We start from the raw sequence: 25,462 nt of genomic DNA, 5'->3' as shown, positions 1-25,462 counted from the left end.
TTCAATTCTTCCATTTTTTCTTTTTGACCTGTGCACTAGTGTCATATCCAAAACGTCAGTGCCAAATTCAGTATCATGAAACTTTTCCCCTATGTTTTCTCTTAAGGGTTTTTGTTGTTGTTGTTGTTGGTTTTATTTTGTTGTTTAGTTTTAATTCTTACACTTACATTTTTGAGTTAATTTTTATGTGTGATGTTAAATAAGGGCCCAGCTTCATTCTTTTGCACCTGGATATCCAGTTTTCTCAGCATCATTTATTGAAAAACAATTGCCCTTTCCCCATTAAACTCTCTTAACACTCTTGTTGAAAATTATTTGACCATATAGGCAAATACTTCTGGGTACTCTTTTTCCTCCATTTGTCTGTTTATCTGTCCTTATGCCAGCACCGCACTGTAACTTTGTATTAAATGTTCAATGAGGAAGTGTAAGGCCTCCAACATTTTTCTTCCTTTTCAAGGCTCTTTTAGCAATTTAGGGTTCTTTGTGATTACACATGAGTTTTAGGATGGATATTTCTATTTCTGCAAAAAGCATCATTAGGATTTTGATAGATTGCACTGAATTTGTAAATTGCTTTGGGTAGTATTGACATTTTAATAATATTATGTCTTCCAACTCGTGAACATAGGATGTATGTCTATTTATTTATGCCTTCTTTAATTTCTTTTAGCAGTGTTTTATAGTTTTCAATACATACAGTATTCACCTCCTTGGTTAAGTTAATTCTTAATAATTTTATTATTTTTGATGCTATTATATATAGAACTGTTTTTTTAATTTCTTTTTTGGATTGTTTATTGTGAATGTATAGAAACATAATTGATTTTTTGAGTGTTGCTTGTGTATCTTGCTATTTGTTGAATTCATTTATTTATTCTAACAGTTTTGTGTGTGTGTGCGGAATCTTTATGGTTTATAAGATTATGTCATATGTGAATAGAGATAGTTTTACTTCTTCATTTACAGTTTGGATGCCTTTTATTTGTTTTTCTTGCCTAATTGCTCTGGCTAAATTTCTAATACTATTTTGAATAGAAGTGGTAAAAGCAGACATCTTGTTTTTTTCCTGAAATTACAAAAAAAGCTTTCTGTCTTTTACCATTAGTATGATGTCGGCTATGGAATTTTTATATATGGCTCTTATTATGTTAAGGTCATTTCTTTCCACTCCTAATGCTTCGTGTTTTTTATCACGAAAGAATGCTGGCTTTTGTCAAAAGCTTTTTCTGCATCTATTGAGATGATAATTTGTGGGTTTTTTTTTGCCTTCATTTTGTTAATGTGGTATATAACATTGATCAATTTTTATATGTTGACCCCACTAGGTGAATAATATTTTAAATATGCTGCTAGACTTACTTTGCTAATATATTGTTGATTTTTGCATCAATGTTTATAAGGGATATTGATCTCATTCTTGTAGTGTCTTTGTCTGGCTTTGGTATCAGGGCAATGCTAGCTTCATAGAATAAGTTAAGATGTGTTCTCTCCTCTTCAGTCTTTGGAAGGATTTGAGGATGATTGGTATTAGTTCTTTAATACTTAGTAGAATTCACCAGTGAAGCCATCAGCTCCAGGGCTTTTCTTTATCAGGAGGTTTTTGATTACTGATTTAATCTTCTTACTAGTTACAGGTATACTCAGATTTTCTATTTCTTGTTAATTCTGTCTTGAAAGGTTTAGTGTTTCTAGGAATTTGTCCATTTCATCTAGGTCAACCAAGTTGTTGGTTATCCAGTCACTCACAGCATTCTCTCTTAATCCTTTTTACTTCTGTGGAATCAGTAGTGGTGCCCCCTTCTCACTTCTGATTTTATGTGAATCTACTCTTTTTTGTTAGTAAAGCTATATAATGGTTTTAATTTTGTTAATCTTTTCAAAAAAGTAATATTTGGTTTTGTTTATTTTCACTCTTGCTTTTCTATTCTCTGTTTTATTTATCTTTCTCGTATCTTTTTTATTTCCTTTCACCTACTGCCTTTGGGTGTAGTTCTTCTTTTGCTACTGACTGAAGTTGTACTGTAGGTGATTGATTTGAGATCTTTTAAAAAATTTTTTGGATTATCTCTTTCCATCCCCTTATATCTTCTTTTTTAAAATAAGCATTTAAAACTACAAATTTCCCCCTTAGCTCTGTTTTCACTGGGTCCCATTAGAGTATTAGGGTGGATTGAGATTTTTTTTGTATTAATTAATTTATTTTTGTTACAGATATTTCTTCTTTCCTCCCCATTGACACCCTCCTCCCAGTGCTGTCCCCTGCCCCCATGGCATTGTGGTCTATGTCACTGGTTATGCATATGTGCATATAAGTTCTTAGGTTTATCTCTTCCATCTCCCCCACTGCCTTCCTCTGAGGTTTGTTAGTCTGAACCCTACTTCTATGTCTCTGGGTCTATCTGGTTCATCAGCTTGTATTGTTCATTATATTCCACAAATAAGTGAGATCATGTGGTATTTGTCTTTCTCTGATCGGCTTATTTTGCTCAGCATAATACTCTCTAAGTCCCTCCATGTCATCTATAAAGATAGGAGATCTTTCTTACAGCTGCGTAGTATTCCATTGTGCATATGTACCACAGCTTTTTTTTATCCACTCATCATCTATTGATGAACACTTGGGCTGTTTCCAGATCTTAGCAACTGTAAATAGTTCTGCTATGATAATAGGGGTATACATATTCTTTCTGATAAGTGTTTCAGGCTTCCTAGGAAGTCTGGATCAAATGGCAGTTCAATTTTTAATTTTTTGAGGAAACACCATATTGTTTTCCATAGTGGCTGCACCAGTCTGCATTCCCACCAGCAGTGCACTAGAGTCCCCTTTTCTCCACACCCTTGCCAACACTTGTTGTTTGGTGATTTGTTGATGGCAGCCATTCTGACAGGTGTGAGGTGATACCTCATTGTTGTTTTAATTTGCATCTCTCTGATGATTAGTGTTTTTGAGCATTTTTTCATCTGTCTCTTGGACATTTATATATCCTGTTTGGAGAGGTGTCTATTTAGGTCCTCTGCACTTTTTTTAATTGGGTTCTTTGTCTTCCTTTTGTGGAGTTGTATGAGCACTCTATATGTATTGGAAATTAACCCCTTATCTGATATATCACTGGCAATTATGCTGTCCCATACAGTGGGTAGCCTTTCCGTTTTGATGATTGTATCTTTCACTGTGCAGAAGCTTTTGAGTTTGATGTAGTCCCATGTGTTCATTTTCTCCTTTGTTTCTATTGCCTTAGGTGATGTGTCAGTAAAAATTCTGCTGCATATGATGTCTGAAATTTTGTTGCCTACAGTCTCTTCTAGGATTTATATGGATTCATGAGTTACACTTAAGTCTTTTATCCATTTTGAGTTTATTCTGGTGTAGGGTGTAAGTTGATGGTCTAGTTTCATTTTTCTGCAAGTAGCTGTCCAATTTTCCCAGCACCATTTATTAAAGAGGCTGTCCTTACTCCACTGTATGCCCTTGCCACCTTTGTCAAATATTAATTGAGCATCTTGCCTTGGGTCCATTTCTGGGTTCTCTGTTCTGTTCCACTGGTCTATATGCCTGTTCTTGTGCCAGTACCAGGCTGTTTTGATTACAGAGCTTTGTAGTATAACCTGAGACCTGGTATTGTGATCCCTCCAACTTTGTTCTTCCTTTTCAAGATTGCTGTGGCTATTTGAGGCCTTTTTTGGTTCCATATAAACCTTTGAAGTAATTGTTCTAATTCTGTGAAGTATGCCATTGGTATTTTGATGGGGATTGCGTTGAATCTACAGATTGCTTTGGGTAATATGGACATTTTAATGATGTTAATTCTCCCAATCCATGAACAGGGTATGTGCTTCCACTTTTTTATATCTTCCTCTATTTCTTTTTTCAATGACCTGTAGTTTTCTGTGAATAGGTCCTTTATTTCTTTGGTTAAGTTTATTCCTAGGTATCTTAATTTTTTTGCCGCAATGGTAAATAGGATTTTTTGCTTAGTTTCTCTTTCTGTGAGTTCATCATTGGTGTATAAGAATGCCATCAATTTCTTGATGTTAATTTTGTATCCTGCTACTTTGCCAAATTCATTTATTAAGTCTAGTAAACTTTTGATGTAGTCTTTGGGGTTTTCTATGTACAGTATCATGTCATCTGCAAATAATGACAATTTCACTTCCTCCTTTCCAATTTGGATCCCTTTTATTTTTTCTTCCTGTCTGATTGCTGTGGCTAAGACTTCCAGTACTATGTTAAATAGGAGTGGCGAAAGTGGGCATCCTTGCCTTGTTCCTGTTCTTAAGGGAAATGCTTTTAGTTTTTGCCCATTGAGTATGATGTTGGCTGTAGGTCTTTCATATATGGCCTTTATTATATCGAGATATGATCCCTCTATTCCCACACTGCTGAGCGTTTTTATCAGAAATGGATGCTGGATTTTGTCGAAGGCTTTTTTGGCATCTATTGATATTATCATGTGGTTTTTATTCTTCATTTTATTTATGTGGTGTATCACATTTATGGATTTGAAAATATTGTACCAGCCTTGAATCCCTGGGATGAATCCCACTTGGCCATGGTGCATAATTTTTTTGGTGTATTGCTGGATTTGATTTGCTAGTATTTTGTTCCGGATTTTGGCATCTATGTTCATCAGGGATATTGGCCTGTAGTTTTCTTTCTTTGTTGTGTCTTTTTCTGGTTTTGGAATTAGAATTATGCTGGCTTCATAAAACGAGTTTGGAAGTCTTCCTTCTTCTTGAGTTTTTTGAAATAGTTTGAGGAGAATGGGTATTAGTTCTTCTTTGAATGTTCGATAAAACTCCCCCGTGAAACCATCCGGGCCTGGGCTTTTGTTTGCTGGGAGAGTCTTGATTACATGTTCAATTTCTTCTGTTGTTATTGGTCTGTTCAAGTTTTCTATCTCTTCCTGCTTCAGTTTTGGGAGACTATGTGTTTCTAGAAATTTGACCATTTCGCTTAGATTGTCGAATTTGTTGCTATATAATTGTTCATAGTAGTTGTTAATGATCTTTTGTATTTCTGTGGTGTCAGTTGCTATCTCTCCTCTTTCATTTCTGATTTTGTGTATTTGGGTTCTTTCTCTTTGTTTCTTGGTGAGACTAGCTAAGGGTCCATCAATCTTGTTTATCTTTTTGAAAAACCAGCTCTTTGTTTTATTGATCCTTTGAATTGTTTTTTTTTTTTTGGACTCTATGTCATTTATTTCTGCTCTGATTTTTACTATTTCCTTCCTTCTACTTGCTCTGGGGTTCTTTTTGTTTGCTCTCTAGTTCTTTAAGTTGTGAGGTTAGATAGTCTATTAGAGATTTTTCTTCTTTTTTGAGGTAGGCCTATAGTGCTATGAACTTCCCTCTCAGAACTGCTTTCGCTGCATCCCAAAGATTTTGTGTTGTTGTGTCTTCATTTTCATTGGTTTCCAGGAAGTTTTTTATTTCTTCCTTGATCCTCTCGGTGACCCATTCATTGTTTAATAACATGCTATTTAGCTTCCATGTGTTCAAATGTCTTTGTATGTTCTTCTTGCAATTGATTTCTAGTTTCATGCCATTGTGATCTGAGAAGATGCTTGATATGATTTCAATCTTCTTGAACTTGTAGAGTCTTAGTTTGTGCCCTAACATTTGGTCTATCTTTGAGAATGTTCCATGTGCACTTGAGAAAAATGTGAATTCTGTAGTTTTGGGGTGTAGTTCTCTGTAGATATCTATTAAGTCCATTTGGTCTAGTGCTTCATTTAGAGTCTCTGTTTCCTTGCTAATTTTTTGTCTAGAGGATCTATCCATTGATGTCAGCGGGGTGTTGAAGTCCCCTGCTATGATTGTATTGCTATCGAGTTCTCCTTTGAAGTACTCCAGAAGATTTTTAATATATTTTGCTGCTCCTATATTGGGTGCATATATGTTTATCAAGGTTATATCTTCCTGTTGGATAGATCCTTTCAATAATATGTAGTGGCCTTCTTTATCTCTAATTATGGCCTTCATTCTGAAATCTATTTTATCAGATATGAGTATTGCTACCCCAGCCTTTTTTTCTTTTCCGTTTGCTTGGAAGATTTTTTCCCATCCCTTCACTTTCAATCTATGTGAGTCTTTTGTTGTGAGGTGGGTCTCTTGTAAACAACATATAGATGAGTCATGCTTTTTTATCCAATCAGCTACTCTGTGTCTTTTTATGGGAGCATTCAGTCTATTTACATTTAAGGCTAGCACCATTTATTAAAGAGACTGTCTTTTGTCTATTCTATCTTGCCTTCTTTGTCAAATATTTATTACACATAAAGTTTTGGGTGTATTTCTGGATCCTTTGTTCTGTTTCATTGATCTATATGCCTGATCTTATGTTAATACCAGGCTGTTTGATCACAATGGTTTGCCGTATAACTTGATATCTGCTGTGGTGATCCCTCCAACTTTATTATTCTTTATCAAGTTAGCTGTGGTTATTCAGGGTCTTTTTTTATTTTTATTTTTGTTCCAAATGAACTTTTGGAGTATTTGTTTTAAATCAGTGAAATATGCCATTGGTACTTTAATAAGGATTGCATTGAATCTGTAGATTGCTTTGGGTAGTATGAACATTTAAATGGTGTTGATTCTTCCAATCCTTGAATATGGTATATGCTTCCACTTTTTTATATCTTTTTCTATTTCTTTTTTCAATATCTTGTAGTTTTCTGAGAACAGGTTTTTTACGTCCTTGGTTAAGTTTATTTCTAAGTATCTTATTATTATTTTTGGTGCACTGGTAAATAGAATTATTTTCTTAGTTTCCCTTTCTGAGGTTTCATTATTGGTGTTTAAGAATGTCATTGATTTCTGGGTGTTAATTTTGTATCCTGATATTTTTCCCAATCCATTTATTAAATCTAGTAGCTTTTTGGTGGAGTCTTTAGGGTTTTCTATGTACAATATCAAGTCATCTGCAAATAATGACAGTTTTACTTCTTCCTTTCCCATTTGGATGTCTTTTAGTTTTTCCTCTTGTATGATACTGTAGCCAAGACTTTCAGTACTATATTGAATAAGAGTGGCAAAAGTGGACACATCTGTCTTGTTTTTAATCCTCACCCGAGGATATTTTCCTATTTATCTTCAAATAGAGTGGGAAGCAGGGAAACAGAGGAAGAGAGAGGGAGAGGGAGAGATAGAGAGAAACATTGACATGAGAGGGACACATCAACTTGTTACCTCCCTCACAATCCCAACTAGGGCTGGGGGATGAAATGAAACCGAGGTATGTGCTCTTGACTGGATTTGAACCCACAACTTTTTGGTCCACAAGCTAATGCTCTAACCACTGAGCAAAATCTACCCGGGCTTGTTTCTGTTCTTAAGGAAAATGCTTCTAGTTTTTGCCCAGTGAGTATAATGTTAGTTGTAAGTTTTTCATGTATGCCCTTTATTATGTTGACTTATGATCCCTCTATTTCCTATTTGCTGAGCACTTTTATCATAAATGGGTGCTGAATTTTGACAAATGCCTTTTCAGCATCTATTGATATGATCATATGGTTTTTATCTTTCACTTTGTTTATGTGGTGTATCACATTTATTGATTTGTGAATACTGTACTAGCCTTGCATTCCTGGGATAAATCCCACTTGATTGTGGTGAATAATTTTTTTTGATGTATTGCTGGATCTGATTTGCTAATATATTGTTGAAGATTTGGGCATCTATGTTCATCAAGGATATTGGCCTGTGATTTTCTTTCTTCACAGTGTCTTTTCCTGGTTTTGGAATTAGAATTATGCTGACCTCATAAAAATAGCTTGGAAGTCTTTTTTCCTTTTGAATTTTTTGGAATAGTTTGGGGAGAATAAGTGTTAGTTCTTTGAATGTTCAGTGAAACTCCCCTGTGAAGCCATCAGGACCAGTGTCTTTGTTTGCTGGGAGTTATTTGATTACTGCTTCAATTTTCTTAGTTGTTATTGGTCTGTTCTAGTTTTCTGACTCTTCCAGGTTGAGTTTTGGAATACTGTATAAGTCTAGGAATTTGTCCATTTCACCTTGGTAATCCAATTTTTGCAGATGTATAATTATTCATAGTCTTTTCTAATAATCGTTTGTATTTCTGTTGTAACTTATCTTTTGTTTCTGATTTTATTTCTTCAGGCTCTTTCTTTTTGTTTCTTGGTGAGTCTGGCTAAAAGTTCATCAGTCCTGTTAAAAATTTTTTAATGAACCAGCTCTTTGTGTTATTGATCTTTAATTTTTTTTTTTTTTTTTAGTTTCTGTGTCATTTATTTCTGTTCTGGTGTTTATTATTTCTTTACTTCTACATTGGGTTTTTCTTTTTATTCACTTTCTAGTTCTTTAAGTTGTAAGGTTAGATAGTTTATTGACATTTTTTCTTGTTACTTGTAAGCTTGTAATGCTATGAACTTCCCTCTCAGGACTGCTTTCACTGCATCCCATGGATTTTGTGTTGTTGTGTATTCATTTTCATTGATTTCCAGCAAGTTTTTAATTTCTTCCTTGATCTCCTTGGTAACCCATTCATTGTTTAATAACATGCTATTTAGCCTCAATGTTTTTAAATATTTTTAGTGTTTTTATTGTAATTAATTTCTAGTGTTATGCCATTGTGATCTGAGAAGATGCTTGATGTGATTTCAATCTTCTTGAGCTTTTAGAGACTTAGTTTGTGTCCTAACATGTGGTCTATCTTTGAGAATATTTCATGTACACTTGAGAAGAATATATCCTGCTGTTTTGGCATATAATTCTTTGTAAATATCAATTAAATCCATTTGTTCTAGTGTATTTTTTAGGGTCTCTGTATCCTTGTTAATTTTTTGTTTAGAGGATCTATCCAATGATGTCAGTGAGGTGTTGAAATCCCCTACTATGATTGCATTGCTGACAATTTCTTCCTTGAAGTCCTCCAGAAGTTTTAAAGTATATTTTAGTACTCCTGTTTTGGGTGCATATATGTTTACCAAGAATATATCTTCTTGCTGGATTGATCCTTTTACTATTATGTTGTGGCCTTCTTTGTCTCTTGTTATGGCCTTTATTTTGAAATCTATTTCAATCGGACATGAGTATTGCAACTCCAGTTTTTTTGTTTGTTTGCTTCCATTTGCTTGTGAAAACTTTTTTCATTCATTCACTTTCATCCTGTATATCTTTTGTTTTGAGGTGAGTCTCTTGTAGACAGCATATATATGGATCATGCTTTTTTTTTTTTTTTTTTTAACATTTTTTCTTTATTGATTTTAGAGAGAGAAGAAGGGAGAGGGAAAGAGAGATAGAAATATCAATAAGAGAGAACATTGATTGGTCGCCTCCTGCATGCTCCCCACTGGGGATCGGATCCACAACCTGGGCATGTGCCCTGACCGGGAATCAAACCGGCAACATCTTGGTGCATGGGTTGATTTTCAACCACTGGGCCACACCAGCTGGGTTTTTTGTTTTTATATTTTTTCTTTATTGATTTTAGAGAGAGAGGAAGGGAGAGGGAGAGAGAGACAGAAACATCAATGAGAGGGATCATGCTTTCTTATCCATTCGCCTACTTTGTGTCATTTGATTGGAGCATTGAAACCATTTACATTTAAGGTTATTATTGATATGTACTTATCTATTGCCATTTTATTTATTATGCCTGTGTTTTTCTCTCTATTTTTTCTGCTTATTACAGCAGTCCCTTTAACACTTTTTGCACTGCTGGTTTGGTGCTAATATATTCCTTTAGCCTTTTTTGTCTGGAAAGTTCTTTATTTCATCTTCTATTTTGAGTGATAGCCTTGCTGGATAGAGTAGTCTTGGTTTCAGATCCTTGTTATTCATTTCCTTGAATACTCATGCCATTCCCTTATGGCCTGTAGTGTTTCTGTTGTGAAATTTGCTGAAAGCCTTAATGAAACTTCTTTGTAGGTAACCCGTTGCTTTGCTCTTACTTCCTTTTTTTAAAAAAATCCTCACCCAGGCATGTTTTTCTGTTTATTTTCAGATAGAGTAGGAGGAAGGGTGAGAGAGGAAGAGAGAGAGAAAACAGTGATGTAAGAGGGACACATTGACTGGTTGCTTCCTGCGCTAACCTGACTAGGGCCAGGGATGCACCACAATCAAGGTATGTGCCCTTGACTGAAATTGAACCTGTGACTCATTGGTCCTCAGGCTGATGCTTTAACCACTGAGCCTAACTGGCCAGGGCTGCTCTTACTGCCTGTAAGAGTCTCTCTTTGTCTTTAATTTTTGGCATTTTAATTATGATGTGTCTTGGTGTGGGCCTCTTTGAGCTCTTGATAATGTCAACATCAGGAACATTCAAACCTGTGAAAAAGTTTTGCAAATTTATTTGAGCTAAACTGACAGTTGGTGGGAAGCAAACTCTCAAAGGATTGAGATATTGGTCTGGAGAATAGCAGTTTTGCATTTTATTTTATACATTATAATCAAAAGTGGAGACATGAAATCCATTGGTGATAGATTAGGGAGGTAGGAGAACACAAAATGGGGAAAACTTCTGGGACTGAATAAAAAGTAAAATAATAGACCCATGCTTCTTTTAAGTAGGTAGATACAGGATAGTTAACAGTCAACAATTAATAAGATAATAATAACAATGAGGGGATTTGTGTTCTCTGCCCTGGTGCATTGATTGTGCCCCAGGGATCTGGAAAATAGGGAGTTACTCTGATATTCCAAAGATGTGTTATCATAGATGGAAAAAGACAATAAGCTCAATTAAGGTGAAAGTTGAGCTTTGTCAGGGAAGATTTTAGCCTAAGACATGGCTACCCACCACAAACTTCTTTTAGTTTAAAAAGTTTTAATTTTAGACCATCCTTTGTGGTTATTTTAGGTCATTAAGTTTGCAAGGCTGCCACGAAGGACTTCCCTGAGCTTGTCAGGTTAGCATTTAGCCTCTTTTCATCCACAACAGTAAGAAGCTAGAAAAATCCCTCAGCAAGTGGAATGGGGAAACTGAGACAAGGAAGAAAAAGGGAAAAACAGTTTGGGCAACTTACAGCCAGCTTATGAATTGAAAGACCTTACCTACTCTAACCAAGGACACTTGAGAGCAAATTGTTCATAGCCTGCTCTCTAATACAAAGAAAATACAAGGCTTAACTCACCCTGGCCTGGGAAAATAGAGACCAAAGACCCAATTAATGCTATTTGTGCTAGTTAAACCCAAGGATAGATGAAGTTGGAGAACAAATAACAAAAACCCATTAAAGCCAGACAGACCTAAGATAAAGTAAAACAGAAAGACAGACCAAAGAATAATCCAAAACTCCCCGATTCACCCATTTTGATGCCTCAGCATATTAAAAATGCACCTGGAAAGCTAATGAATATTTTACTGAAACTCTCCCCTAAGATTTTCACCTTCAGAAAAATAAAAAGGATAAAAGACCCAATTCGGGCTTGCTCTAAAGCACACCCATGCTCCTTCCTAGGTATGAACTTTTTATTTCTAAGGGTTCCAAGACTTACACCCAGGGGAGCTTGACCTGGGCTCACCCCAATTCTGTCCCCAAGGCCCCCTTTTCTCTAACTTCCTAGTGAGCCACAGCAGCTCCATCTTGGCTCACTTATTTCCTATCACATTTCTAGAGCCAGAGCAGAGCTCCGCATAGGCTCTCCCCTGTTGTTTCTCCCACCCCAATTCTTCCTTTGTTTCACTGTCCCCGGTATTAATAAACATATGCTCAAATCCACGTGGGCTTGTAAAATCTTTCCCACACGAAGTCAAGAACCCACACACTATAGACTGGTCTGAGGCAGATCTGTCCGGTAACAATGAGACTAGTTATATATATAGTTTTCAAAGTTACTTTCTTCACATATGAGTTTTAAAGTGTAAATTTCAAACTATCTATGGATACAAAGGAAGAGTGATTTTAGCTTAAATATTTTCAGTTTCTTCCCAGGAGATAGAGATTGAGGCTCTGAGATTTAGAGGTCAGGAGATTGGAGGGGCAAGTTCTAGGGAAGCAAGCAGCTTCTGGCACCTGGGCAGAAGTCCGGAGCTGGAAAGGTGATGACCAAGAATGAACCTGCTGAGGTAGAGAGCTGCCTTGAGATGAGCAAAGCAGTGTTCTTATTGCAGGAGGCTGAGCAAGAGATGACGCAGATCACCTGTCATATGTAAGCACACACGAGCATCACTTCTCTGTCCAGGAAATTCTGGGGAGAGCTCTCGACCACAGTTATGTGGGTTCAGCACTTGAAACTATGTAATTAATTACTAAGTAAAGGGTCACTTCAGGAAGTTGACCATGTGGACATTTATATTGTGCATTTGTATAGAGTTTTCTTTTCCACAACACTTTTAGTTCTGTGCACAGCCTTTTATGATAAGTTGAAAGATCCTTGGTGGAAGGAGCCATAACTGTGATACCAGAGCCTTGTATAGTGCCAGACAAAATAGACTCAAAATAATCAAATACATATACACAGGGGTGGGCAAAAGTAGGTTTACAGTTGTTTGTATGGAAAGACATGCAGGTTATGATAGTCACAATAGCTTTATTAACTCTGTGTCACATACTCACAATTGTAAACCTACTTATGCCCACTCCCTGTATCTAAAATCGATGTCTAAAATGGAAACATTGAAAGGTACGATTGCCCTCTGGTGGAATCTCTAGGTAGTAACAGGAAAGGACCTGGGACCCTGGCCAGAAGTTTGTTTAACTTGAAGAATCTAAAAAAAAAAAAAAAAAAGGCCCCATCAGTTCGGTTTTAGTCTGTGGGAGAATCAACTGCCCCTCCCGATGGAATTTAACAATTTAACATCACCCAGCATGGAGAAGTGCAATCTGAGGCACATTAACAGCTGGAGACTACCTGCCAGCCAGTAGGCCCAGAAAGGTCACTGAAAGCTTTGAGCTTTGGACATGACTCTCAGTGTTAGGGGTTGTGGCTCTGGGGACTGAACTGTGAAGGCTGAGGCCTGGACCCATGTGCTGAGCCAAAAACCCACAGTGCAGAAACCAAATTCTTATCAAAGCAACTTTAACCCAGGAGAAAGCAATTGCCATACCCACTGGAAATCTTACCCTGTCCACCTTAGGGATTTTTCACTCAGCTAAGGGATACAACCTGAGGCTCATTAAGTAACTGACATTAATAGTCAGTCTACAGGCAAAAGCTCTAGGATAATAAAATCTTTGCTTGACCTGCAACTCTACCCAGGAAAGTAAGACTAGACATCGGTGTTTAACATGGTTCCTTCCATACTCATCTAAACCCAGTAGAGGGAGCCACAATCACAGAACACCAACACCAACAGGGAAAATTTGGCAGGCTACAAAACCCATGGAGACAGCCAAAATAGTGAAAAAAAGAAAAGAAAAAAAATCCCAAATGAAAGAACAAGAAAATTCTACAGAAGAAGGGATAAATAAAATGGAATTAAGTAAGTTATTACAGGTAGAGTTCAGAGTAATAATTATGAGGAAGCTCAACAGCATGAATAAAGATATAAAAACAATTAAAATCAACCAAATGGAAATGAAAAACCACCAAGTGGAAATGAAGAATGACATAGCAGAAATAAAGAACACATTGGAAGGAATAACTAACAGATTAGAGGAAGCCAAGGATTGGATCAGTGAATTAGAAGACAGAGTAGAAAACATTACCCAATCAGAGAACCAAAAAGAAAAAACAATTTATAAATAGGAGGACAGTTTAAGAGAGCTGTGGGACACTATGAAACATAACAACATCTGCATCATAGGAATTCCAGAAGAAGGAGAAAATGAACAAGGGTTAGAGTAGCGGTTCTCAACCTGTGGGTTGTGACCCCTTTGGGGGTTGAATGACCCTTTCACAGGGGTCACCTAAGACATAACAGTAGCAAAATTACAGTTATGAAGTAGCAACAAAATAATGTTATGGTTGAGGGTCACAACATGAGGAACTGCATTAAAGGACTGCAGTATTAGGAAGGTTGAGAACCACTGGGTTAGGGAATACATTTGAAGAAACAGTGGCAGAAAACTTTCCTAACTCAGTGAAGGAAAAAGGCATACAAGTTCGGTAAGCACAGAGAGCCCCAAGCAAGAAGAACCCAAAGAGGCTCACACTAAGACACATCATAATTAAAATGTAAAAAATGAGACACAAAGAGAGAATCCTAAAGGCAGTAAAAGAAAAGCAATAGGTTACCTACAGAGGAGCCACCATAAGGTTATCAGCTGATTTCTCTTTAAAAAAAAATTTTTTTTTTAAATTTTAGAAAGAAAGGAAGGGAGAAGGAGAAAGAGATAGAATCATCGATGAGAGAAAACAGATTGGCTGCCTCCTGCATGCTCCCCACTGAGGATTTGGCCTACAACCTGGACATGTGCCCTGACCGGGAATCAAACCGGTGACTTCTTGGTGCATGGGTCAGTGCTCAACCACTGAGCCCACACTGGCCAGGCATCAGCTCATTTCTCAACAGAAACACTATAAACCAGAAGGGAATGGCATGATGTATACAAGGTAATAAAAAACAAGGATCTGAATCCAATACTACTCTACCCAGCAAGGCTGTCACTCAAAATAGAAGGTGAAAAATAGACCTTCCCAGACAAAAAAAGGCTAAGGGAATATATTAGTACCAAACCAGCACTGCAAGAAATGTTAAAAGGAATGCTGTAATAAGCAGAAGAAATAGAGAGAGATACATAGCCATAATAAATAATGGCAATAAATAAGTCCATATGTACATATTAATAATAACCTTAAATGTAAATGGATTGAACACTCCAATCAAAAGACACAGAGTAGCCCAGCCAGTGTGTCTCAGTGGTTTAGCATTGAGCCATGCAACAAGAGGTCACCAGTTCAACTCCTGGTCAGGGCACATGCCCAGATTGTGGGCCAGATTTCCAGTGGGGAGCATGCAGGAGGCAGCCAATCAATGTTCTCTTTCATTGAAGTTTCTGTCTCTCTTTCCCTCTCCCTTCCTATCTCTCTAAAATCAACAAAGAAATACAATTAAAAAAAAAAAGATACAGAGTAGCTGAATGGATAAGAAAGCATGACTTGACTTCCGGTCAAGATGGAGGGTAGGTAAAAGCGGTATCATGTCCTCCCACAACCACATCAAAGTTACAACTAAACTACAGAACACCCATCATTCAAAACCGCCTGAAATCAAGCTGAATGGAAGTCCTACAACTACGAAATTAAAGCAGCAGCCACATCCAGACTGGTAGGAGGGCGGAGGCGGACGGGCTGGTCCCACACCCACATGTGGCGGATAAAAATCAGGAGGACACCTCACCTGGGAAGGTCCTCCCTGAGGACTGAGGGGTCCCCGTCCCACACCAGGCGCCCCGATCAGGGTTCCAGTGCCAGGAAGAGAAGTCCCCATAACTTCTGGCTGGAAAAAACAGAAGAACTGAGGCTCAGGGAAGCTGAAGCAGCTGGAGCCCCAGGTAGCTTCTTAAAGGGCCCGCGCACGAACTTATCAGACTCTCTCCCTCTAAGCTTGGCGGGGAGGCAGCTTGAGGGGCCCCAGAGACATACAGGGAAGAACTGAGCTGTTTGGCATTGGAGTGAGGACTGGAGAGGGGGCTTTCTCCAGGACAAACGTGCTGTCAGAGGCCTTTGTTCCTTTGGTGAGCCCTTCCCTGGGGGGGCAGACAGCCGCCATATCTGGGACTCCAGCAACCTGGCTCACACTGGTAGCCCCGCCCTGCTGACTCCCTGAGGCCCTGCCCTGCCCCACCCAACTTTCAGGCCCACCCAAGTTGTTGGCACTTGCTTAACCATAGGATTGAGCTGTCTTGGATCCTGCTTCAGGTTTTCCTAAATTCTTTCAAACAAGCAGCATCTGGTCTCAGATAGCCCCATACCTCACGTTAAGTAACACAGAAACAAACACAGGGAGGCAGCCAAAATGAGGAGACAAAGAAACAGGTCCCAAATGAAAGAACAGAACAAAACCCCAATAAAAGAACTAAGCGAAATGGAGATAAGCAACCTAACAGATGCTGAGTTCAAAATACTGCTTATAAGGATGCTCAATGAACTTAGTGAGGGCCTCAAGAGCATAAAAAAGGACCAGTCAGAAATTATGGATGCACAGTCAGAATTGAAGGAGGCATTAACTAAAATAAAGAATAATTTACACAGATTTAATAGTAGAGTACGTAAATCCAAGAAGCAAATCATAGATTTGGAATATAAGGAAGCAAAAAACACCCAATCAGAACAGCAAAAAGAAAAAGGAATCTAAAAAAATGAGGATAGTGTAAGGAGCCTCTGGGACAACTTCAAGCATGCCAACATTTGCATCTTGGGGGTGCCAGAAGGAGAAGAGAGAGAACAAGAAATCGAAAACCTGTTTGAAACAATAATGGCAGAAAACTTTCCTAACTTGGTGAAGGAAACAGACATACAAGTCCCGGAAGCACAGAGAGTCCCAAACAAGGTGAACCCCAAGAGGCCCACACCAAGACACATCATCATCAAAATGCAAAAGGTTCAAGACAAAGAGAGAATCTTAAAGGCAGCAAGAGAAAGGCAGCTAGTTACCTACAAGGCAGTTCCCATAAGGCTGTCAGCTGATTTCTCAAAAGAAACTTTGCAGGCCAGAAGGGAGTGGCAAGAAATATTCAGAGTGATGAAAAGCAAGACCCTACAATCAAGATTACTCTATCCTGCAAAGCTGTCATTTAGAATCGATGGCTATATAAAAACTTTCCCAGACAAGAAAACGTTAAAGGAGTTCATCACCACCAAACCATAATTATATGAAATGATGAAGGGTCTTTTTGAAGAAAAAGATAAAATATATGAACAAACAAAATGGCAATGAATACATATCTATCAACAATGGAATCTACAAACAAAATGAACAGGTAGATCAGAAACATTCTCATAGATACAGAGAACATTTGGTTGGTTGCCAGATGGGAGGGGGGTTGGGGGAATGGGAGAAAAAGGTGAAGAGATTAAGAAATACAAATTTATTGCTAGACTGACAAACCTCAAAAGGAAAGGGGTGGGGAGGTGGGAAGAAATACCAAAGAACTTATATGCATAACCAATGGATACACACAATAGTGTGGGAAAAGGTGGGAGGGGGGCAGGAGTGGGGAGGAGGGGGTCAATGGGGGGAAAATGTGGAACATCTGTAATACATTGTATATTCAAAAATAAAGATTTTTTTAAAAAATTTATCTTTACTGTTGAAAGTATTACAGATGTCCCCTATTTTCCCCCTATTGACCCCCTTCTTCCTGCTCCCAGCCCCCCTCCCACCTTCACCACATTATTGTCTGTGCTCATTGGTTATGCATATATGCAGGTAAGTTCTTCGGTTTATCTCTTCCTGCCCCCACTTCTCCCTTTCCTCTGAAGTTCTTGTTGTCATCTATTTGCCTATTTGACAAGCATTTATTTATTTTTCTTTATTGATGTTTAGAGAGAGGAAGAGAGTGAGAGATAGAAACATCAATTAAAGAAAACATTGATTGGCTGCCTCCTGTATGCCCCCACTGGGGATTTGACCCACAACCTGGGTATGTGCCCTGACCGGGAATCAAACCAGCAACCTCTTGGTGCAGGGGTCCATGCTCAACCACTGAGCCACACCAGCCAGGCTGACAAGCATTTATTTAATGCTGTGCTAGCATTTGGGGAAAAGGGAGGCTGTATCACAGAGTTCAATAAACCAGAACTCCTTGACATTTTTATTTTGGAAAAAATGTTCATGTGTAAATATTACCAAAACCCCCCCACAAAAAAAACAAAACAGTGGAGAAACCTGTTTCCAGCCGGGATAAATTAGTATGTGTATTGGTTCCCACCCCTACAAATCAACCCTGGAGAAACCGCAGAGGGAAAATAGTGGGAACCCCCAGTGAGACTGAAAGGTATTTTGAACTAGTGGGTGGGCTGCCGGGCGAGCAGTGAGACCATCTGCCCGAGGTGTCTGCCCTGTCTCCCCCAGCGCTGGCCTTGCACAATCCTTGCCTGCCTCATGCTGCAGAGAACAGTGCAAGAGCCTGATGGCTCACACAGCCGCTGAGGGTTGGGGAGAAAGTCAAGGCTGGAATCCCTGCTGGAGTAGGGAGGTAGTGGGGACAGTGGTCACTCTGATCATCACGGTCACTCACTCTTCCGGCACTTCACCAAGGAGGGCTGGCTTCTCCCAATGCTCCTCATCCGGAAGACCCACCTGGGGTGTCACTTGACCAGGTGACACCAAAGGGCAGTGACTGTGGTTTGGTACTGTCCTAGGACTCTGACTCTCCTCCGTCTTCCCATTCGTGACACTGATACAGACGGGCACTCACCTGCCAAAATAACAACTCCCTCCCTTTAAAGATTATCACCTTCTCAAAAGAAATAAACAAAAAACAGGCCCATATCTTTCCTTAAAGGAAAAGTATTAGAAAGTACAGACCAGCCATTTAAAATGAGCATGAAGATGCATTAAAAGAATAAGAGAAGCGCTCTGGCTGGTGTGGCTTGGTTGAATGTCGTCCCATGCCAGCTAGATTCTCAGTCAGGGTACATGCCTGGGTTGTGGGCTCAAGCACCCCATAGGGGGCACACAGGAGGCAGCCAATTGATGTTACACTCTCACATCAATGTTTCTCTCTCTCTTCCTCTCCCTCTCTCTCTTCCTCTCCCTCTCTCTCTTCCTCTCCCTCTCTCTCTTCAAAAATCAATAAAAATATTTTTAAAAAATAAGAGAAGCTATTATAATGTGAAAAAACATAGGGAATATAGGAAAATCTACATAGAAGTTCTAGGTGTAAAAATATATAACAGTCAAAATAAAACTACATTAATGAGAATAAATAGTGGGAGAGATACAACTAAAACAGTAAGTTGGAGGACTACTCTGAAGAATTCTCCAGAATAAAAGATAGGAGGATAAAGAAATTGAATATAAAGTAAAACAGAGAAGGACAAATACCATATGATTTCACTTATATGTAGAATATAAAAAACAATATAAATAAACAAACAAAATAGAAACAGACTCATAGATGCAGAGACCGATGGTTGCCAGGTGGGAAGGAGGAGAGGGGACTGGGCGAAAAAGGTGAAGGGACTGAGGAGTCTGAGTTGGCAGTTACAGAATAGTCATGGGAATGTAAAGTACAGCATAGATAATACAGTCAATAATATTGTAATAACTATGTATGTTGCCAGGTGGGTACTAGACTTATCAGGGGTGATCACTTCATAAAGTATATAAATATCTAATCGCTATGTTGTACACCTGAAACTAACACAATATTGTATGTCAACTGCAATTGAAAGTGTTTTTTAATTTAAAAAAAGATATTGAATATAGAGAAGAAAATTCCAAAGAGATGGAGAAGTGCCCAATTATGGATAATATAACTTTCATAGAGAGAAAAAATAAAAATAGAGAAAAGAGATGAATCCAGAATTAAAAGATAGGGAGAACCCATAGTGTCCTACAGCAAGAAAAGGAAAAACCCATTTTAGATACAATAAAACAAAATATAAAAGACAATGAGAACATGTGAAAGATTCCAGAGGGGAAGACTGACATCAGATTTCCTAACTGACACTGAATGCAAAATGACATTCGGATGATATAAGATACAGAAGAAAAAAACTTCAAATTTAGAATTGAACGCACAGCTAAACTTTATTCATGGTAGATAAAACTTTTCTCAAGCACATAAGCCTAAGAAGATTTGCCACACAAGTGCCTACATTTAAAACATTTTTGGAGAAAGTATTCCAATAAGAGAAAAATTTTAGAAGGTATTAAAAGATATTGAAAATAGGTTGATGAAACACCTTGATGAAGAAAGTATATAAATTGCCCTTGCTGGTTTGGTTCAGCGATTAGAACATCAGCCTGCGGTCCAGAGAGACCCGGGTTCGGTTCCTACTAAGGGCATGTACCTCGGTTGCAGTTTGTCCCCGGCCCTGGTTGGGCCCTGAGGGAGGCAGCCACTCGATGTGTCTCTTTCACGTCGATGTTTCTCTGTCTCTGTCTCTTCCTCTCTCTCCTTCCCACTCTGTTAGAACAAAAAATGAAAAAATGTCCTTGGGTGAGGATGAAAAAAAAAAAGTAAGTATATAAATGGATTTGAAAGCATGCTCATATCTGGTTAGAGGAAAAATAGAGAAGGTATAGAGAACACTTCTTTTTTCTTTTTTTTTACAGTGGTGAAGACTAGCCCTGGATGATGTGGGTCAGCTGGTTGGAACATTGCCCATGCATCGAAGGGTTGTGGGTTTTTTTCCCAGTCAGGGTACACACCCGAGTTTCGGGTTTGATCCCAGGTTGGGAGGCAACCAATTAATGTTACTCTCTCACTCTCCCTTCTCTCTCTCTAATCAATTAAAAATAAAGTCCTTGGGTGAGGATTTAAATAAAATAAAACAAAATGGTGAAGACCAAACAAAGAAACAAATATAGATAGATAGATAGATAGATAGATAGATAGATAGATAGATAGATAGATAGAGATATAGATAGATAAGGGATTAGAAATGAGTGTAAATACATCAATAATCACAATAAATATAGTTGGAAGGGGCAAAGACCATGCCATTTGATCACCAAACCATTACATTTTCCTGAACACACAACTGAAGTACATTTTCTCAGCCCTCTTGCATGTAGACAGGGTCATTGATTGACTCTTGCCAGTGCGATGGGAGCAGAGGTGGCATGTTGTTTCTGGCCCAGAGCCATAAGAAAAAGGCATACCTTCCCTAGGTTCTCTCTCTTGTCGCAAATCTGGAAGCAAAGTTCTTTTCAGTAGTGGAGATGCAAGATGAAGCGAGCCACGGGTCATGAGTCACCTTCTGGAGGAGAGCGACAGAAAGCAAGCAATCAGCCTTGAACAGCACATGAGTAAAATGTCATCTTATCTCATATCAAACCACTGAGGTTTTAGCATTTGTTGCAGAAGTAAATTTGCTTTGATGAATACATGGACCACCAATTAGAAGACAGCGTCAGATTGAATAAAAAGCAGTCTTTTGTTGTTGTTGATCTTTTTTTTTTATCCTCACCCGAGGATATTTTTCCATTTTTTGTACAGATAGAGTGGGATGAGAGAGAGGAAGGGAGAGAGAGAGAGAGAAACATCGACGTGAAGGGACAGATCGAGTGGCTGCCACCCACACAACCAACCAGGGCCGGGGACAAACTGCAACCGAAGTACGTGCCCTTAGTGGGAACCGAACCCGGGTCTCTCTGGACCGCAGGCCGACGCTCTAACCGCTGAGCCAAACCGGCCAGGGCTGTTGTTGTTCATCTTTATGAAGGATATTTTCCCATTGATTTTTTAAAAACCTTATCTTTATTGTTGAATGTATTACAGATGTTCCTCCTTACTCCCTATTGACCTCCTCCTCCCCGCTCCCGCCCGACTCCTGCTTTTTCCCACACTGTTGTCTGTGTCCATTGGTTATGCACATATACATATAAGCATATAAGTTCTTTTGTTTATTTCTTCTCACTCCTGCACCCCCCTTCCCTTTGAGGTCTAACAACCAATTTGTACTTCTTAATCCCTTTACTTTTCACCCATTTCCGCAACACCCCTTCCATGTGGTAACCAATAAAATGTTCTCTGTATCTATGAGAATGTTTCTTTCTTTCTTTTTTTTTGGTTGAATTGTCTTACATTTAATCAATCAATATTACAAAGTGTTCATGCTGCCTACAACCTCATAACACCCAGGTGTGCGGGTACCTATAAAAGGGGGGACTTCTGACCTCTGTCCCACAGGAGGGCTGCCCGAGGGCCCGTCCACAGTGCTCGCTGGCCTGGCCTCCTGCAGGTCAGGGGCTGTGGACTCTTGGCCAGCAGGCTTCTGAGTGCTGAGCACAGAACAGGGCTCCTCTCAGGGCTCCCGTGAACTGCACGTGAACCTGCTTGGCAGGTGGGACTTTTGTGGACATGGCTGCGTGCAGGCCTGTGCCATGAGAGAGAGCTGATCCCAGGGCTCGGAGGCCTGGCCTGGGCTCAGGCGAGTGCGCCCCATGGCTTTGCAGCCAGAGGTACATGGAGCTGAGGGAAGAGAAGGGGGAGCAGCCCTGTGTGTGTAGCACACAACGTTAGTTGCTGAGAGGGACAGACCAGAGAGAGAGAGACGCCAAAAAGTATCAGGCAGCAGAGAAAACCAGAGACACAAGTATAGCCTGGGCACTTGGGGAAGCTATACAGATCCGGTTGCTCTCTAGTGCCAATCTGCCAGGGCAGGCCGAGGGGCTGCAGGCAGGTTCCCGCAGGCCCTGGGTAGGGCTCATCCCCTGCCCGTCTGTTCTCTCCCGAACCCAGGTGTGGCAGAGCAGAACAGGACTGATCAAAAAGGTGAACAGATGCATGAACATCCCCACTGAAGCCCAGCAGGACTGCGCCTCAGGGAGACTGGAACCGCAGGACCATGTCACTCGTGCTACTGCTCCGGCAGCTGTTCAGGAGCATGTCCTCAATGCCGCTGATCTCGATGTGGTACACTATGCGCCAGAAGCTGGAGTCTGAGCCTCGGTACCGCCTGCCAGGGTACAGATGCCACATCAAAGGCAGCAGGCTTGGGGGCAGTTGGCTGGGGCACATGGCCATCCCTCAGGGGATGTCTTCCTGATGCATGAGCACTTGGAGCCCATCTTCTATCTGCTCGATGCTTATGGGCAGCCATGTGTGCTGGTTCTCGTCCATGTACACAGACTGCCGCCAGATCCACAGGCGGTCCGTGTGCAAGGTTGTGTGCACCAAGATCTGCAACTCTTCCATGACACCTCGGACAGTCCAAGGAGCAAGAGCTGCAGCCTCTAGAAGCCTCTCGCTTGTTTATGAGAATGTTTCTGTTCTGCTTGTTCATCTTGTTTGTAGATTCAATTGTTGATAGATATGTATTTATTGCCATTTTGTTTGTTCATATTTTTTAATCTTCTTTTTCTTCAAGAAGACTCTTCAACATTTCATATAATAATGGTTTGGTGGTGATGAACTCCTTTAGCTTTTTCTTGTCTGGAACTCTTTATATGCTCACTGATTCTAAATAATAGCTTTGCAGGATAGAGTAATCTTGGTTGTAGGTTCTTGCTTTCCATCACTCTGAATATTTCTTGCCACTCCCTTCTGACCTGCAAAGTTTCTTTTGAGAAATCAGCTGACAGCCTTATGGGAACTGCCTTTTAGGTAACTAACTGCTTTTCTCTTGCTACTTTTAAGGTTCTCTCTTTGTCTTGAACCTTTTGCATTTTGATGATGATGTGTCTTGGTGTGGGCCTCTTGGGGTTCAACTTGTTTGGGACTGTGTGCTTCCTGGACTTGTATGTCTGTTTCCTTCACCAAGTTAGGGAAGTTTTCTGTCATTATTGTTTCAAATAGGTTTTCAATTTCCTGTTCTCTCTCTTCTCCTTCTGGCATCCCCATGATGCGAATGTTGGCACGCTTGAAGTTGTACCAGAGGCTCCTTACACTATCCTCATTTCTTTGGATTCCTTTTTCTGTTTGCTGTTCTGGTTGGGTGTCTATTGCTTCCTTATATTCCAAATTGATGGTTTGCTTCTTGGCTTTACCTACTCTACTATTGAATCTCTGTAAATTATTCTTTATTTCAGTAAGTGCCTCCTTCATTTCTGACTGGTCCTTTTTAATGCTCTTGAGGCCCCCTCTAAGTTCACTGAAGTTCTCACTAAGCTCATTGAGCATCCTTATAAGCAGTGTTTTGAACTCTGCATCTGTTAGATTGCTTATCTTTATTTTATTTAGTTCTTTTCCTGGAGTTTTGTTCTGTTCTTTCATTTGGGACATATTTCTTTGTCTCCTCATTTTGGCTACCTCCCTGTGTTTGTTTCTAGGTAGAGTTGCTATGTCTTCTGGGCTCTCTAGGGTGGTCTACTGTAGTAGGTGTCCTGTAGGGTCCAGTGGCACAGCCTCCCTGGTCTCCCAGCTGGGTCCTTGAGGTGCACCCCTCATGTGGACTTTATACCTTCTGTTATAATTGAGTCTTGATTGCAGTCTCAATGTGGCTTCTTTAATTTTGTAGTTGTAGGACTTCCATTCAGCCTGATTTCAGGTGGTTTTGAATGATGGTTGTTCTGTAGTTTAGTTGTAATTTTGGTGTGGTTGTGGGATAACGTGATACCATGATACCATGTTTGCCTACTCTGCCAGCTTGACCGGAAGTCCTTCCCATTGATATTTATTTATTTATTTATTTAATCCTCACCTGAGGACATTTTTTTCTATTTCCTGTTCAGATAGTGTGGGAGGGAGAGAGAAGAGAGAGAGAGAGAGAGAGAGAGAGAGAGAGAGGGAGAGAAACATCGACATGAAAGGGACACATTGACTGGCTGCCACCTGCATGACCCAACCAGGGCCGGGGACAAACTGCAACCGAGGTACATGCCCTTAGTGAGAACCAAATCCGGGTCTCTCTGGACCACAGGCTGGCAATCTAACCGCTGAGCCAAACTATCCAGGGCTCTTCACATTGATTTTTAGAGAAAGTGGAAAGGAGGGAGGGAGGGGGAGAGAGAGAGAAACATTGATGTGAGAAAGACACATGGATTGGTTGCCTCCCACACTACCCCAACCAGGGTTGGGGTTGAACCTACAACCCAGATATGTGCCCTTCACCAGGAATGGAACCCAAGATACTTCAGTCCATGGGCTGACCCTGTAACTTCTAAGCCATACCGACTGGGGCAACAAAGCCTATCTTTATGATATTTACAAAAGCTGCATCTAAAGCATCAGTGCATAGAGTGCATATAGCAAATAAATACTAACAGAAAGAAAGCAGTGTTGCTATATTAATAGCAGACAGAATAGACTTTTAAGACAGCAAGACTGTGCCTGGCAGGTATGGCTCAGAAGCTGAGCATCATCCCATGGAGTGAGAGGTCCTGGTTTGATTCCCAGTCAGGGCACAGGCCTGGGTTGCAGGCTTGTTTCCCTCTTACATCAATGTTTCTATCTCTCTTTTCCTTCCTCTTTCTTTAAAAAATTAATAAAAATGTATTTTAAAGAAAAGACAGCAAGACTGTCAGTACAAATTGGAAAAAGTCTCAATTCACTGAAACTATAATAATCCCCCAAAGTAAACTCCAGATAACCTAATCATATAGAGGGCAAAAATTGATTTAAAAAATAGTAACAAATAGAAACTCATATAATCATAGCTGGAGGTTTTAATACACCACTCTTAGTTATTTATAGGTCAGTCCAAAAAAATAAGAAAAGATATAGATTAGAATGAGAAAAATCAACACAGTTGACCCAAGAAACATTGATAAAGTTCTGCATCCAAGAGTTAGAGCAATGCGAAGCATTACAAATATTGGCCACATTCAAACCATAAAGCAAGTCTCAATAAAGTTCTAAAATGTATACTGACAAGATACTTTGGTTATAATACAATTAAATTAGAAGTTCATAACAAAAACCCCTTCTACATTAAAAAAAAAATCCCTGTATATTTTTTTTTTTTTTTTTTTTATCCTCACCAGAGGACATTTTTCCATTTT

This window comes from Molossus molossus, unplaced genomic scaffold (assembly GCF_014108415.1).
Source record: "Molossus molossus isolate mMolMol1 unplaced genomic scaffold, mMolMol1.p scaffold_m16_p_8, whole genome shotgun sequence".
Lineage (NCBI taxonomy): Eukaryota > Metazoa > Chordata > Mammalia > Chiroptera > Molossidae > Molossus > Molossus molossus.
Note: the sequence above shows the minus strand (reverse complement) of the source record.